Source organism: Paramisgurnus dabryanus, chromosome 5 (genome assembly GCF_030506205.2).
Source record: "Paramisgurnus dabryanus chromosome 5, PD_genome_1.1, whole genome shotgun sequence".
Classification (NCBI taxonomy): Eukaryota; Metazoa; Chordata; class Actinopteri; order Cypriniformes; family Cobitidae; genus Paramisgurnus; species Paramisgurnus dabryanus.
Window position 1 is genome coordinate 7,459,568 of NC_133341.1, and position 15,842 is coordinate 7,475,409.

A 15,842-nucleotide genomic window follows, 5' to 3' on the forward strand; every position below is an offset into this window, starting at 1 on the left:
TTTCTGGTATGCTTGCCCCGTAAATGCGAAGTGCAAAAAACGGTTTGAATCGGGGGAGAATCGAGACATTCTTCAGGTCGACTGCTGACCCAATCTTGGAGACGGATGCATTTGCAGTTGCTTCGTGGCCTACTGCTCCACTAGGGGGATCCCTGTGTACCCCATGGCTGCCCCCTCTTGTTTCGAGGGTAGTGAGGGGGAAGGAGGTACTAGGCCTATTTCTGGCAGATAAAGGTGCAATCAACAACTCAGTTGGCTCAGGAAAAGCTAAAGGATACACACCAAGATGGTCCAGCCCCGTTCCTCCGTCATCTCCACTGGCTGCGGAGTGCATATGAAGTGGGGTTCCCTGCAGGGTTGGTTCCTTGCAGTAGAAGCTGTAATCCTCATTTAGTCATTTAGAATTTTGACAACAATACCTGTACAAATGGCCAACATCCACTCATGACACAGCTCTTGGTACAATCAGAGAACAAAGGAAGCTCATAATCTGTGCTGTGTCAGAAAATCTACAGTGTGAGAAGTCAGTTTGAAACTGTTAAATAAGGTGTTGATAACAAGGTAGTTGTGAATTTTGTTCATAACTATTTTTGGTTTTATGACTTTTTAAAGGAACAGTATGTAGGATTGTGGCCAAAGCTGGTACTGCAATCACACAACTGGTGGCCAATACACAACATGACAACATAAACATCAGTTGAGGGCTGCAACTCCTGTCCAGACCACTGTTGTCAGTGATATAAGTATTTGAAATGAAAATGATTTAAAAAATGATTTTCCCTATTTAAGGCCCCAGTGTGTCTTGCTGAATCTTGTATTGTTTTGAACCATTGCTCTTGTGATCTGTTAATCAAAGAGTTAAGTTTAGTCCTGTGTAGTTGTGTCTATTGTCTTGTTTAGTCATTGTTAATGTTTGTCTTTTGCTCCCTCATGAGCTCTTTGTTTAAATTAACCATTGAGTTTGCCTTACCCTGCTGCTCGGTCCCATTCCTCCTTGAGAATCATGACAGACTGGCCCTTGTGTAAGAACTAATATGAATCCTCTGAAATATTATCTAGAAGGACTTAAATATGCATTAAAACTTGTTGATGTTTAGTACACATAGCAGCTTTGAATAAAGGTCATCACCCCTGGCTGGATTGGGAAGTCTTTCTGTTTGGTGTTTGCATGTTCCCCTGTGTCAGCGTGGGTTTACTGCGGGTACTTTGGCTTCCTTCAACAGTTCAAAAACATGCAGGTTAGGTGAATTGGAGATGCCAAAATTGCCTTTCGCTCAATGTGTATAGATTAAGCAGCCTTTTTGGGCTTAACTTCTATACGTTACATTAGTAATACGTTTGCTTATAATGTTGATTTATAGCCGCAGCAAATTTAGCTGCTTGTGCTATCGTGTATTATGTTGTGCTATCTGTCGATTTTCTGTACTTTTCACTACATCTATTATGTAAAGCTGCTTTGATACAATTACCAAATTGTGAAAAGCGCTATATAAATAAAATTGAATTGAAAAAAAATTTTGAATTGTTTGTGGATTAATATTTTTTTATCCTGAATATAGCCATATGCTAGAATTGCGTTAAGAATAAACAAAGGCTAAATTTAGGTGCTAAAATAATAAGGAGATGAGGAGTTTTATTGTAAAATATGCCTACTAAGGAATGCATAATAGATATACAAGGCTATTGATGACTAAAGAATGTTCCATTTTCTTTGGATACAGTGCTGACTAAACATATTTATTGTTGTTATTTTTTTCACCCAGCATTGTGTCAAAAAGGGACAAACCCAACCCATTGGGTTATGATTTAACCTGTGCTGGGTTATTTTAACTGATTGTTGCGTCAAATATAAAAAAAAATCTGAGTTAATTTAACCCAACGGCTGGGTTTGTCCCTTTTTTAATGTATTTGATGATTTTGAGGCATTTTAGGAGCAACACTGTTACGTCCCTAAAAAAAAATGGCTAAGGGCATGGGGGAACACAACATAAAATATTGTTATTTAACTCCCGGATCACTTAATCCTATTAGCATGTTTAAGTTGCTGGTGCAAGAGGACAAGGACAAACTGGGACTGATAGGTAAATGAATGTATTTATAGGAATCAGAGCGGGGCTAAATCAAAGAAATAAACAAAAACAAAACCCGTATTCTAACTACAATCCCATACCCACTAAACTACTACAACAATAAAATAAAAATAAACACAAAATCAACGGCGCTCAACAAGCCCTACCTAAACTACACTGACACAAAAACAGAACATACAACAACAGCACCCGCTTCTTACCTGATGTACTAACAACATGCTTCCTAGGTGTTGCATAAATGGAAGTCACGTGACATGCTTTCCTGTTCCTTACTCCCGGGCCGGCAATAAAACAATATGAAAAACATATGATTTTAGTTCTACATAACCCAAAGAAATAGCGAACCACTAAAAGAAAACAAACTATAAACTCCAACTATAAACTGTAAATAATAGTGATGTTACCCAGCAAACATGCCCATGCGGGCCCACTGTGGGTATGCTGTGGGACACTGTGGGCAGGGCAAACCCACACCAAACCCCAAATGGGCCCCATGCGGGTTAGCCCATGTGGGGCCCACAGTAGTTTGCCCTTTGGGGGCCCTACATGGGTTTACTAGGGGCAAGCCCACTGTGCGCTTGCCCATAGTAAACCCACACAGGCCCCATATGGGCCAGCCCATGTGGGCCCCGTATGACTTTGCCCCTTTGTGCCCCATGAGGGTTTTTTTGTGGGCCAACCCACTGTGGGCTTGCCCACAGAAAAACCCAAACAGCGCCCATATGGGCCAGCCCATGTGGGCCCCGTATGACTTTGCCCCTTTGGGCCCCATGAGGGTTTTTTGTGGGCAAACCCACTGTGGGCTTGCCCACAGAAAAACCCAAACAGGGCCCATATGGGCTAGCCCATGCGGGCCCTCTATTACTTTGCCCTTTTGCGCCCCATGAGGTTTTTTGTGGGCCATCCCACTGTGGGCTTGCCCACAAAAAAACCCACACAAGCCCCATATTTTCTAGCTAGCCCCAATTATTTTGCCATTTATTCTTGGATCCCTCACATCCAAGTCACCCCATTTTGAACTTTTGCCATCTGGCCGGCGCTTCAGAGCCGCGAATACCAGAACAGTAAGGCACAAAAACAGTTTCTTCCCCCAGGCAATCTACCTCATGAACAGTTAAATGTTCCCCACTCATGCTTATGCAAAAAAAGTGCAATATCCTTATATTTTATTTGTTACCCCTCCATTCTAGTACATCCCTGCATCTTATTTAATCCTATTAAATTGTCATTTATAGCACAATTGTTTACACACCTATTTATTTGCCTACAATTTTTGTCTGTGTGTTGGTGTCTTTGTGTACTGGAAGCTTATGTCACTAAAAAAAATTCCTTGTATGTGCAAGCATTCTTGGCAATAAAGCTCTTTCTGATTCTGATTTCTGATTCATTTATCATATAGTAATAATATTTTTTTTAATATTTGAATTATTAAAATAAGTATAATTATTATTAAATTATTTAAATAATTATCATTGGTTGTTATTATCTTAGCAGATAATTTCCTTTTGATGTTAATTGTTGTTGTTAAATCAAAAACAGTTGCTACACTTGCTGTAATAAAACCATTTTTATACATTTTTATGAAGGTCTGTCCATTTAGAACAAAATGTGTATGCATGTTTATGTAGAAATAATTGAACACACCCCCGGATAAGGATCTTAAAAGCTATGCTTTAAAGCACAACATTTCTGTTTATTTTAATACAATAAATATTTAATGTTAAACAAGTTCTAATTTTCAGTCCGTCTGAACGCAGTGCTTCGCTATGAGAAACTTTCTTTACCATCTTTATTGTGTTTTAACATGTTGTCTTTTGTCATGTGTTATTATGCTGCGTTCCAGAGCCCATCCGAACCAGTGGGACGTGGGACTTATCCTACCTGAAGTGTACAAGCTCCTACCTCAAAGCGTTCCAGGCAATTGAAGTGGAACGTAAACAAACAAAATGGACGACCGCCGCGCTAAACTGATACTTGCTTTGTTTTTGAAGAGGCATTTTGACTGTCAGCAATTAAATATGCTTACATACACAAACGAGATGGAAGAGGTCAAATTGCGGATGAGGTAATTATGCACTGTAGCCTTCGTCGTTGCAAAATGTTTTTTAAGAAGTCACATACAAATATTTATATCAATTTCCCTAGGCTACGTGTTATTAAACGGTACAAAACTGTATGACAGTAACAAATTGCATGTTTATATGACATTAATTGTCCTGATGTCATGTCAATCACTTTGGAATCATTGAGTTGGAGCGCACAATATAAACGTACCTTGTATTGATAGCCTGTGTGTCATGTGCATTTATTGTAGGTTTATGTAGTAACGTTATTAATTTTTTTTTTAAATTCGTCTGTAATTATGTAACTCAAATTTATGTTTTACTTTTCAGAATAGCAATACTTTGGCAATGTCTTACACCACGGCAAATTCTCAAGACTGGTACAGAGTGGGACATACTTTTTCACATGGATGAGCACACATTTTACAGACATCTTCGCATTAGCCACTCCCAGTTTGATTACATAACTTACCAGCTAAAGCAGCTGGGCCTAAATGAAGAGCTCACAAGAGGCCCTTCTTCGATTCCTCTGAGGCAAAAGGTTGTACTGTTTTTGTGGTATTTGGCCAATGAGAATAGTTTTCGGGAAATGTCAGACAAATTTAACCTGTCACAATCATCAGTCCATAGATGTATTGTGGAAATGCTCTCTGCTTTTTGCAAGATGGTTCCCTCTTTTATCAGCTGGCCCACCATTTGTGAGAAGACGGCCTCCTCTGCAGCTTTCAACATAAAGTGTAGGATACAAGGAATTATCGGGGCCATAGATGGATGTCACATCAAAATACAAAGACCACACACCAGAGGGGGGGACTACTTAAACAGGAAAAATTACTACTCTGTTGTTCTGCAAGGGATCGTGGATGAGACTGGGAGGTTTCGCAACATATTTGTGGGGGCACCCGGCAAGGTGCATGACGCCAGAATTCTGAGAAAATCTACATTTTTTGAACACTGGAATGAAAAGATGGAGATGTTCATGTTGCTTGGGGATAGTGCCTATATTGGGCAAGCTTACCCTTTCATCATGACCCCGAAGAGGGACAACGGAGCCCTCACCTTGCAGGACCAACTGAACAACTCTAAGATAAGCAGTGGCCGAGTAGTGGTAGAGCAGGCATTCGGTAGACTAAAGTGTAAATGGAGAAGACTTAGAGATCTCCAGAACACCAGACTGGATGTAGTTGTCATGCTTATTATGTGTGCGTGTATGCTCCATAATATGTGCACAGGTCCTGCAGGCATCTGTGAAGAGCATCCACGTGGTTGTCCACATCAAGGAGATGAAAACTGCTGAAAATTTTTTGCAGGACACAGACATTGACTAATTAACAATGTTCTTCAGTGCTATTATTAATATCCGTTTTGTCTGATTTCTGCTTGAGTTTATGGAATTTGTTGTTTTTGAGAGAAGTGTCATACATTTCACACTTGTGTTTAAATGAAAAGAGAACATCACCAACAGTTTGAGAGTAAAAAAATAAACTTTACTTGAATAAAGTAATGTACAATCACAATACATAAGCCCTGGACTGTGTTTGAAATTTTGAACTGGCATGTCCAAAAAATTTTATGCACCGGTACTAAAGAAAATAAAGCCATATTTTCATACAAATGGTACAGTAGACCATGACAATGCATTTCATTCAACCAAACAGGTTAACACTTAAAACAAATGCTCATTTCATGCAAATGGAATAGTAGGTTATGACTATTCATGTCTTTTAAACAAACAGGATAAAACTAAAGATAGTACAGGCACTGGGACCTGTTAATTCACAGAACATGTATGAAACAAGTGGTATAGTAAGTTATGGTGATACATTTATTTTAACCAAACAGCTGAATTTAACAGGTTCACACATACCTTTTCAACAGAACATTGTTGTCACTTAAATAATATTGTACAAATATGCAAAAGAATGTAAAAGCAGAAGAACAGGATGTCATTAGCCATCGCTCCATCAAAAATGACTGTACCTTAGGACTTGTTCAGAAATTCTCTCATTAGAACCTCAAAGGAGGTCTGAGCCCGATTCATTTGAGCTAACAATTCGCTGTGCCTCCTTTGACTGGCAGACTCTGACTCTCTGAGCAATTCAACAAGCTCACTTTGCTGTGACCTAAACCTCTGTCTACGTGTGCTCACTGTGTTAGGTGATGTGCTCACTGTGCTAGGTGCTATGTGACCCTGTGGAGATGGGCTGGCTGCAAGTACCTGCCCACCGTCATTGACCAGATCAGGCCTGCGAATCTGGATGCCCTCTGAAGTTCCGATAACTAGGAACTCTACATCATGGTTTGCCCTCAAAAGAGCATCCATTTCATCAAAAAATTTGAAGCGAATAGTTCCCCTCCCTGTGCTCCTGTTATTATCCTTTACTTTTTTATACCCATCCACAAGGGTGTTCCATTTTCTATTGACTCTGGGAGGATCAAATGCCTGACCAAAATGGTCAGACAGCTGACTAGCCATTTCCCCCCACATATGTTTCTTTGAGCCTTTCCCATGTTTTATCCTGACATTAAGCTCTGCCAGAGTGTGAGGGAGTTCACTCCCATTTGCCTCTAAGTGTCTCCTCATTAAATCAATGAGAAAGAGCGTATGCTCTCTGGTAAATGCATCATTGCTCTGCATCTCTGATGCACTTGAGCTCCTGGACTCCTCCATACTCTCCTCTCCCTGGTTCTCTGTCCCTGTCTCTCTCTCTGTTTCTATCAGGAATTAAGGATGTGGTGAATTTCTGTCTTTGTTATCATGTTATGTTTCTATTGCTGAAAATGATACAAACCTGTACCATGACCTGGAAGGACCATTTCCACTTTTACTGTGCAGGCTTCATTAAGGAAGTAGGCATTCCGGTCACCACCACCTTGCTGGTAAATAGGTCCAACGAAGGGCTGGGATCTGTCCTCGTCAAGGAACACGTTCATCCCCTCATCTAAAAACACTGACAGATTTAATTTAGTTAATGACAACGTAATTTAGTTTATGGAAACGTTACAATTACGGTGCATGACAATGTACAGGCTATACATAAAGAGGGCAACAGCATGACAATATAGGTGGCCTATGCATCAGAAACAGCTCATCGCTAACGTTTGTACACCCGCATATCCTAATCACTACAAATGCTAGTCTGCTAACCTAATCGCAGTGTCTTTACAGGAAATATAACAATATTAACAATAACAAACAGAGAAGTTTAACACATTGATTATCATGTTGTCCAGCACTGTGTAACATTGGTTGACGATATAGCGGTCTTCTTAGTAAAACATCTTCATTATTTAAAAGCCATTATGTAGAAGGGCTGCATATCGCTAAACGTTATATAAGGTAATGGGTATGTTTTTACCGTGTTGTCATGCTAACCAATAACAAAATAATTTCACGCCACAATATAAACAACAAGTTGAGTAACAAGTAAAGTGTCTAAAACAACCCTAAAAGCAAACGGGAGCACAGTTAATAGCCTATTTGTTGAAGTTTTACCTCTCACGACGCGAGACTCCATGGGCGCCGCCATTATCCTCCGACTTCTTTTGCTGAAGTCGGGGTAGGTCGAACTCCCCCGAGTTCGCCAGTAGGAGGTTCCACTTCGACATGCATTCCAGTGCACTTTTCCTAGTTGGAGGTAGGATAAGTCCCACGTCCCACTGGTTCGGATGGGCTCTGGAACGCAGCATAATAGGCATGTTCGACTTCATGAAGCGCTGCGAGAACCCACATCATATGTTGATGACGTAAACGTATCGCGAGACTGAGTCAAGAAATTACACGTAGATGTCTAATTTCGAACCGCTCTCGCGGTACATTAACGTCATCATCATATCAGCGCCGCATGAGGTCGAACACACCTATTATTTGCGGGCACGCGCCTCCGTCCTCGTGAGTTCAAAAACTGAATTTAACCGATGTTTACCTCAGACGACAGTTTTCGTTTCTGTGATAAATTCTGAGGTAAGTTTTCTTTAAATCCTGGTTACTTCATTAAAATAAGTTCACAGTAATGTTCATTTTGTTGTTAGTAATTTGATATGACTAAAATATTATGAACTTTAATGTTTACTGTTGATTTAAGCTGTTTGTTTGACTGACCTCGTGATGTAGCTATGAGCTAATGTAGAGCAGATATTTTATTTGTCTTTAGTTCTATAAAATGTGTTATCCTCGTTCTTAAATGTATTTTACGTTGTTTAGTTAATTATTACGCAGGTTATTTCAATGTAGGGTTTTTACGCGTAAATAATAAGGTTATAACGTAACTTACAGTACGGGAACACAGTTTACAGTAGAAGAATTTAAACAGAAGCCATCAATTCTGCATTAATAACTATTGTACTTTTATGTTCACTTTTCTTTCAGCTAATTTTCTTGTTGTGTTTGATCTTTTCCATTGGCTGAAGAGTAAGTATTACTTTGTTTGTATTTGCACCCAAAATAAATGGGTCAGAATAAGTGCTCAAAACGCTCTCCTCAATACAATGGATAAATAAAAAATATAACTACAAAATATTAACTACCTATTAAATAGTCAGAGCTCACTTTGACTTGATGTACACCTCAGTCCCATATCATGTATTAGAAGATGCATATAGTTTTAATAAAAAATGTTTTTCTGTCATCATTTTATATTTTATTGTGCTCAAGGTCAGAACACAGCTCATTCACCTAAATCAAATAGTGACTCGCTGGTTAATATCCATCAGCTTTCTGCAATAAAATCCTAAAGATGTACCCTTAAACAAAGACAATTATAAGATCATCCATTTGGATCCAGTTAAAGCAATAAAACCTACTTGAAATACTTGGTAAGAAAAACTAGTGCAGTATACATTGTTATAGTATCTTAGCACTTATCTTATTATTGCCACCTTAAAGCTCACATAAAACACCACACACTGTTTCTGCTAATGTTAAAGGAGTAGTTCACTCAAAAATGGTCCCCATTGACTTGACCATAGTAATTTTTCCTACTATGAAAATTCAATGGGCCCCATTTTAAGAATGGACTTCTCCTTTAATCTTATATACCTATAGAGTAGTATTGCATCCTTCAAATATATAAAGACCTTTTAGTTTTATCAGACTTATAAAAGACAGATCAGCTGTACGGATTCTTTAGGCATAAATCCGGGCGGGAGCAAATGTAAGTCCCTTTGCTTACATTTACAAGTATACATTTACTTATATATGCTACTACACCAATGGTATCTTGCACTGAACGATTTCTTATATATATATATATATAGCTTAGACTTTAAACTCTTAAGCGCAGCCGTCCCGAATACGGGACACCTAAGTTTGCATTAATATTGTTGATGTAAATTTTAATCTATCACTAAAAACTATATATCGTTGGAAAGGTCTAAGCCTCCAGAATAGACATTTCAACAGTGTTTTATAAAATAAATTATGTAGGGAGAGTAATTGATTCATTTATGAAGAGAGTGTGCCTCAAAACATTTATTTTCTGCTAAATGTCACTGTCCCACCAGCAGGACGCCTACACTTACTTCAATGCTTGCATATGAATTCTTATCTAATCATGACAAACTGTATATTGTTTGAAAGCTTCAAGAGTGTAGATTTAACTCAATAGGGTGGGGTGAAACTTAAAAGGTTAAGCACATAATAACTAGGTCTCAAATCAAGCAATTGAAGTATTTTAATAATTGGGGCTAAAAACAATGTTAAAATGTTGAAAACCCCTTTTATAATTAGTTTCCTTCTTGGATTAATCATGATTGAGTTTTTGTAAAAAAAAACTTGTTTTAATGTTGATGTTTATATTGTTTTTTATGTTTTCACTTAGATGCTGTGACAAAAAAGCAACCAGGACACCACATCTGCAGTGACAGAGAGCAGGATGGGGGAGGAATCAGAAGGACCAGAAGATAATATCAACTGGTGCCCCTGAGGAGATTCACATTGTTCTGTTTCTTTTGTTTAGTAATAAGCGGTTTTATGTGATTTTGTAAAATAAAAGAAATTCAGTATTCAATCCACATGTTTTGCACATAATTTTCTATATTTTACTTCCGTGTATTTACAGCCAGGGTGCCTACTGTATTTATTGCCCAATGTGCCCACACGTTGCCCACAGTTAGCCCAAACTTTGCCCAGTGTGCCCACATTAAATCCACACTTTGTCCACAGTAAGCCCACACTTTGCCCACAGCCCACACTTTGCTCAATGTGCCCACAGTTAGCCCACACTTTGCCCAATGTGCCCACAGTTAGGCCCACAATTTGCCCACAGTTATCCCACACCTTGCCCAATATGCCCACAGTTAGCCCACACTTTGCCCAATGTGCCCACAGTAAGCCCACACTTTGCCCAATGTGCCCACAGAAAGCCCACACTTTGCTCAATGTGCCCACAGTAAACCCACAGTTAGCCCACACTTTACCCAATGTGCCCACAGTAAACCCACACTTTGCCCACAGTTAGCCCACACTTTACCCAATGTGCCCACAGTAAACCCACACTTTGCCCACAGTTAGCCCACACTTTACCCAATGTGCCCACAGTAAACCCACACTTTGCCCACAGTTAGCCCACACTTTCCCCAATGTGCCCACAGTAAGCCCACACTTTACCCAATGTGCCCACAGTAAGCCCACACTTTGCCCACAGTTAGCCCACGCTTTGCCCAATGTGCCCACAGTAAGCCCACACCCAGCCCACACTTTGGGCTGTCCCACTGGGGCCCTATTGTGGCCCCATAGTGTGGGGCCCACACGTGCCCCGCATTTCACGCCGGTAGTGGGGCCCACAGGAACAGCCCGCTGTGGGCCCCAATTTTTTGCCCACAGTGGCCCCACCTGGGGCCCAATGGGACATGTTTGCTGGGTAGGTTCTTGAACGAATCGTTCTTTTGAGCCGGTTCTCAGGAAGTAACCGGTCGAGCCGGTTCGCAAATCGAACTGAATCGAACTTTAGTTTTGGGCATAGGTTCCGGGTTGATGACGCAGGACGCACAGCCGAAATAGCACGTCGGACTCATAGAACCAAACAAAGTTTGTCGATGATTGCCGAGGCGAGGATTGCCGACGATTCTGACGGATTAGTTGCTGACACTGCGTGTGAATCACCGAGGATTTGAACGAGCCTGATGCGCGAAGTTTTTTGTTTTATTAGTTTCTTATTATTAAAATAAATAAATAAAAAAATATTAACTGAAGTCACAGATAAGAAAATGCCACTTGACTTTGTGGGCATAGCACAGACTTATTCAATTAGTTTTACCACAGGCCAAAATTTGCCAATACAAACCCAATAGGGCCTCTAACCACAATGTTTAATCTGCTATTCTTCTTGTTGTTTTGATGCTGTTGTTTTTTTTTTTTTTTAACAAAAACTGGATTTCCATGTAAACCAACTGTTCCTGCTCATCCCCACACCAGATATACTCACCATTTAAAAGTGGTTATTTATTATTTATATTATTTATTATTTATACTTGATATGCTTGTTTTATTCGTTTTGATACGATTTATTTTGCATGCAAATCATACTGTAGTTGTTTAAGGAAGACCAATGAGTTTAACACACAAGTTTATTTATTATTTATACTTACACACATCCGCAATTGTGCATCAGTGTCTTTTAGGAATCTCATTCAAGTTGTAGGCTTGTCAAAACCGGTCAGTTATATCTGGCATTTACTATTTATTTATTATTTATGATCCGCAATTTAAACTGTGACCACAAACATTACTAACTTGTGAATGCAAGGCAATAAATCACCTATGCCTTCACAAAAACAACTTTTTATTTAAATGTTTTAATGTGTTGACACAAACGACTTTATTTGAATGTTTCATTGATACAATAAATGCGTATAGTAATGTAATTTCTTGATGACGTCAGGAACCGGTGAATCGGCTTTTTGAACCGGTTCAATGAGCCGAACTGTCCGAAAAGAGCCGGTTCGCGAAAATGAATCGGACTTTGCATCACTAGTAAATAACAAACAAACCAAGGCACGCCAACATCCCAGTGTGACCAAACGAAAACAAACAAAGATCTTTCTCTCTCTCCGCTCCCACTCCGTTTCCGGTCTACATCCGACCTTTAAGTAATGACGCTTCTCCAGGTGTACGTCATAACGATGATAGGCAACCAGCAGCACTGCCCTAAGAGATACTAGCAGAAAGAATAGAAGCAAAAACAACAACAACAAAAAACAGAATCCTCAGAGCACGTAACATCCCCACCCTAAAAAAAAAACAAACATGATACATTATTCATAATTATTTGCATTTATTTGGAGAAAACTGAAACTGGACAAACTAACAAAAATATGCAATGTTTGCAGATCTTGTTATGGTCATGTTCTGTGGTGTTGTTTTACTCGGGCCGTCCGCATACAGGACTGCATGACATAATTTTCGTCATCAGGAGGGTTCATTGTCCGCACTCCTCGTCTGCGTGCAGACCACTTTTTGAGAACATGTGGACAGATTGCGTACAACAGTGCATTTGCAATGCAATTTTGAAACAGGACACTTCACCATAAACAACATCGATTTAATAAACCTTTTTGCTGCATTTGGATCTAGCCCCAGTCAGTAACACTTTATTTTACGGTGTCTTTGTTACACGTTACATGTAATTATTATAGTAATAACAGTTAATTATGCATAATTACATGCAACTAACCCTAAACCAAACCCTAATCCTAACCCCAACCCTATAGTAAGTACATGTTATTAATGATTATTACTTAGTACTTAAATGTATATTTACACTGTAACAGTGATACCGTAAAATAAAGTGTGGCCCCCCAGTCTCATTACATCTGCAAAGAAAACAAGTATATATTAATTTTTAAGCAAGAAAACAGTAATGTATTTTAGGGAAAAAAGTGACGGAATAACAATGTGATTTTTAATCACATGTTTCATGGGTCATGGTTAGTGTCAGTCTTTTACAGTATATTGCTGTTGGGTGACTTTATGTCACTCCGAAGGTTTGCTTTTGTTGGAATTCAACAGACACTGAACTGATATGGTCACAATACATGTAGAAATGATGATTAAAGGCAAACTGGAGTGGTCTACCAAATTTTTTCCAAGACTGTATATTCAATCTTAACCAAAGTATGGAACAGATTGTGTGTTTGAACAACAACCTATATAAAACTACACCCACAATGTTATAACCCACAATCTCTTGTTCAAGATGTGAATACAGATGACATTAATCCAAAAAGGGACATGAAAATTAAAAGAGGTTAATAAATATTGAGGATACTAAAAATGTGCCCAGAGTAAAACCATACTGGGCCTTTCAAGCATAAGAGTGTGATTTCTCATGAAAATGACAGTGTCAGCATTTTACTCAGGCTGTGTGTACAGTGTGTGCTCACTGTGAAATGAACATTATTTCATTATCAAATCAATCTGCTCTGACATTTATTGCATTTTTAATGAAAACTCAGAAATGTGTCCACCGCTAGCCTCTGACTGCCTGCGACTCTTAATTCTAAATTTTCATGACTTAAAGCAAAAATGACTCTCAACAGTATTAGCAATAAAATTAATGTTACTCAACCCTTAATGTGCTACGCACTGAGCCCATTCACACCCCTATGGTCAGCACTTTGGCAGGGTATTAAAAACTTGTGATGTATGAGCTCCAAAATTTCACTTTTTAGTCAGTCCAGTACAAATACAATGAGGGGCTGATAGAGTTTCTTGCATGGTTTCTCATTCTTTTCACCACATATTTTCTTGTCTATTTTGAATTCAGAGTGAGACTGCTATCCATCTACCAGCAGACCACACATAAATAACACAACTTGAAGACTGCCTCTAAATGAATAGAGACTGGAAACTACTAGTTCCCTTTCAGTCGGTCACTACGACGTCACGTCGTGACCGACGAATTGGGAACTCGCTTAGAGAGACCAATCTGCTTCGTATACTACTAAAACGCCAATGAACTTGGCATTGAGATATTTGCATAATGCTGGCGCCGCCCCGCCAGGTGCGTATATAAGCAGCAGGTGCAAATAGAGAAATTAGCTTTTTCGCTTCGAAAGCCGGCTTTATCTGCTACTGAGAAGCTACTCTCTGCTCTTCTGGGAACGGTTGCTGAAGTTGATTGACAAGCAGTACTAACACAGCGGACGCTCGCAGTATTCCACGGCTCTGCATCTTTTTTGTTTTGAGTTTAGTGTGTGCGTTGCCTTCCCTGTGCGCATCATCAGCTGAGCACCTAAAGAGTGATTTCCCTAAAAGAGTGATACGTGAGAGCTCTGTGTCTTTTTAAAGGCAGCCACTCTCTCGTATATGCGGAGATCAGCGTCCTTTTCAGGATAGCTTTTCGCCGTGCGATCTTGGATGCGAGAAGTATAAGGGTTCCAGTGACGGTCACGAGCGCTGTCTTCGTGCTCAGGCATCGAGCACTCCGGGGCTGCGTTCGTGGAGAGTTTCTGTTCTCTCTGTGAGAGCATAACCCTCTTGGATTGCGGAGACGACTGTCGTTTCTACGGGAATGCTGTCCGCGCCTTTGCAGTGCTGACGCCGCCATGGTGCGGCTGTCAAGCGCTCGCAGGGCGCCCTTCGCGTCACTACGCTGAGTAGGACGGAGGATGCGTCCTCCACCTACCGGCCTTCTCATCCTCAGCCGGTTGAGGCTCCGGTGGAGACTGCAGAGTCGTGTTCTACGATGTCTGCCGAATCCATTGGACCTCCTTCTAGTCCCGTCACTTCTGCAGCATCAGAGGGGTGTCCATTTTTCCTCCGAGGCAGAGTCGTTCCGGAGATGGCGGCCGTGCCCGCTCGAGCGGCGGAGACGGTAGAGTTGGAAAGGTTAACCCCTCTCCGCCCGAACCGTCCCGCCCACATGATTGGTACTTCGGAGCTGTTCGGGCCTCTCGGTCCTCTCCTCCTGTGCCTTTCTTTCCCGACGGCACGAAGAGCTGACGTGATTTGCGGCCGTCCGGCCGTTCAGCTTTCACCCCTCACCTCCCTCACCAACGGAGCCGCTAAGGGCGGGGACCCCTTCAGTGGAGCGGGATGCGTTCCTGGAGGGACCACCCAACCCTTCCCTCCCGTGTTTGTAGACAGTCCTCCGGTTACGGACGCTGCCCATCAGGCATGCCGGAGAGGCGGCTTCGGCCCTGCACGCAATAACGTTGCTGCAGGCTCACCAAGGATTTACGAGGGAGGCCGCGACTTCAGTCGTGCGATGTCCACCACAGTGGTTCAAGATCGCCACCTTTGGCTGTGTCTGGCTGACATGACGGACGCAGACGAGAACAACTTGAATGCTCCTGTCTCACAGACCGGCCTCTTCGGCGAGCCAGGGGAGTCGTACAGCTCCGCTGTGCAGACTGAGGCGATCTCCTAGGTCACGCCCCGGCGGAAGAGAGCTGCCCTTGGTCCACCACGCCGGCTCCTCAGTCTGCCTCTCGCCGTCGGCGTCCTGCGGCGACCACCTCCGTTCCCCTCCTCGGACCCCATCTCGGCAGCGCAGGGGAAACGGTCGTCAGCAGCTCGCCCCACCCGCTTAGCCGCTTCCCGTGAAATTCGGGAGTTTAAGTGGCCAGTGAAGGGCGACCCGGATTGGCAGAGGATCACTCTTCAGGAGATGGAGCTCCTTCCCCCGATAGAGGGTCGGGTGGAAAATCCTTGGTTTGCATATGTTCCACCGGCTGTTCGGCCGCTACC

At 41.3% G+C, this 15,842-nt stretch overlaps 1 long non-coding RNA gene across 1 annotated transcript; it reads left to right on the forward strand.

Annotated features, from left to right (window-relative positions):
* Positions 1-8,014: 8,014 nt before the first annotated feature.
* Positions 8,015-10,830, forward strand: LOC135744723 (uncharacterized). Its single transcript, XR_010530826.2, has 3 exons — positions 8,015-8,117; positions 8,523-8,564; positions 9,973-10,830. It is a non-coding gene; the product is annotated as an uncharacterized lncRNA (long non-coding RNA).
* Positions 10,831-15,842: the final 5,012 nt, after the last annotated feature.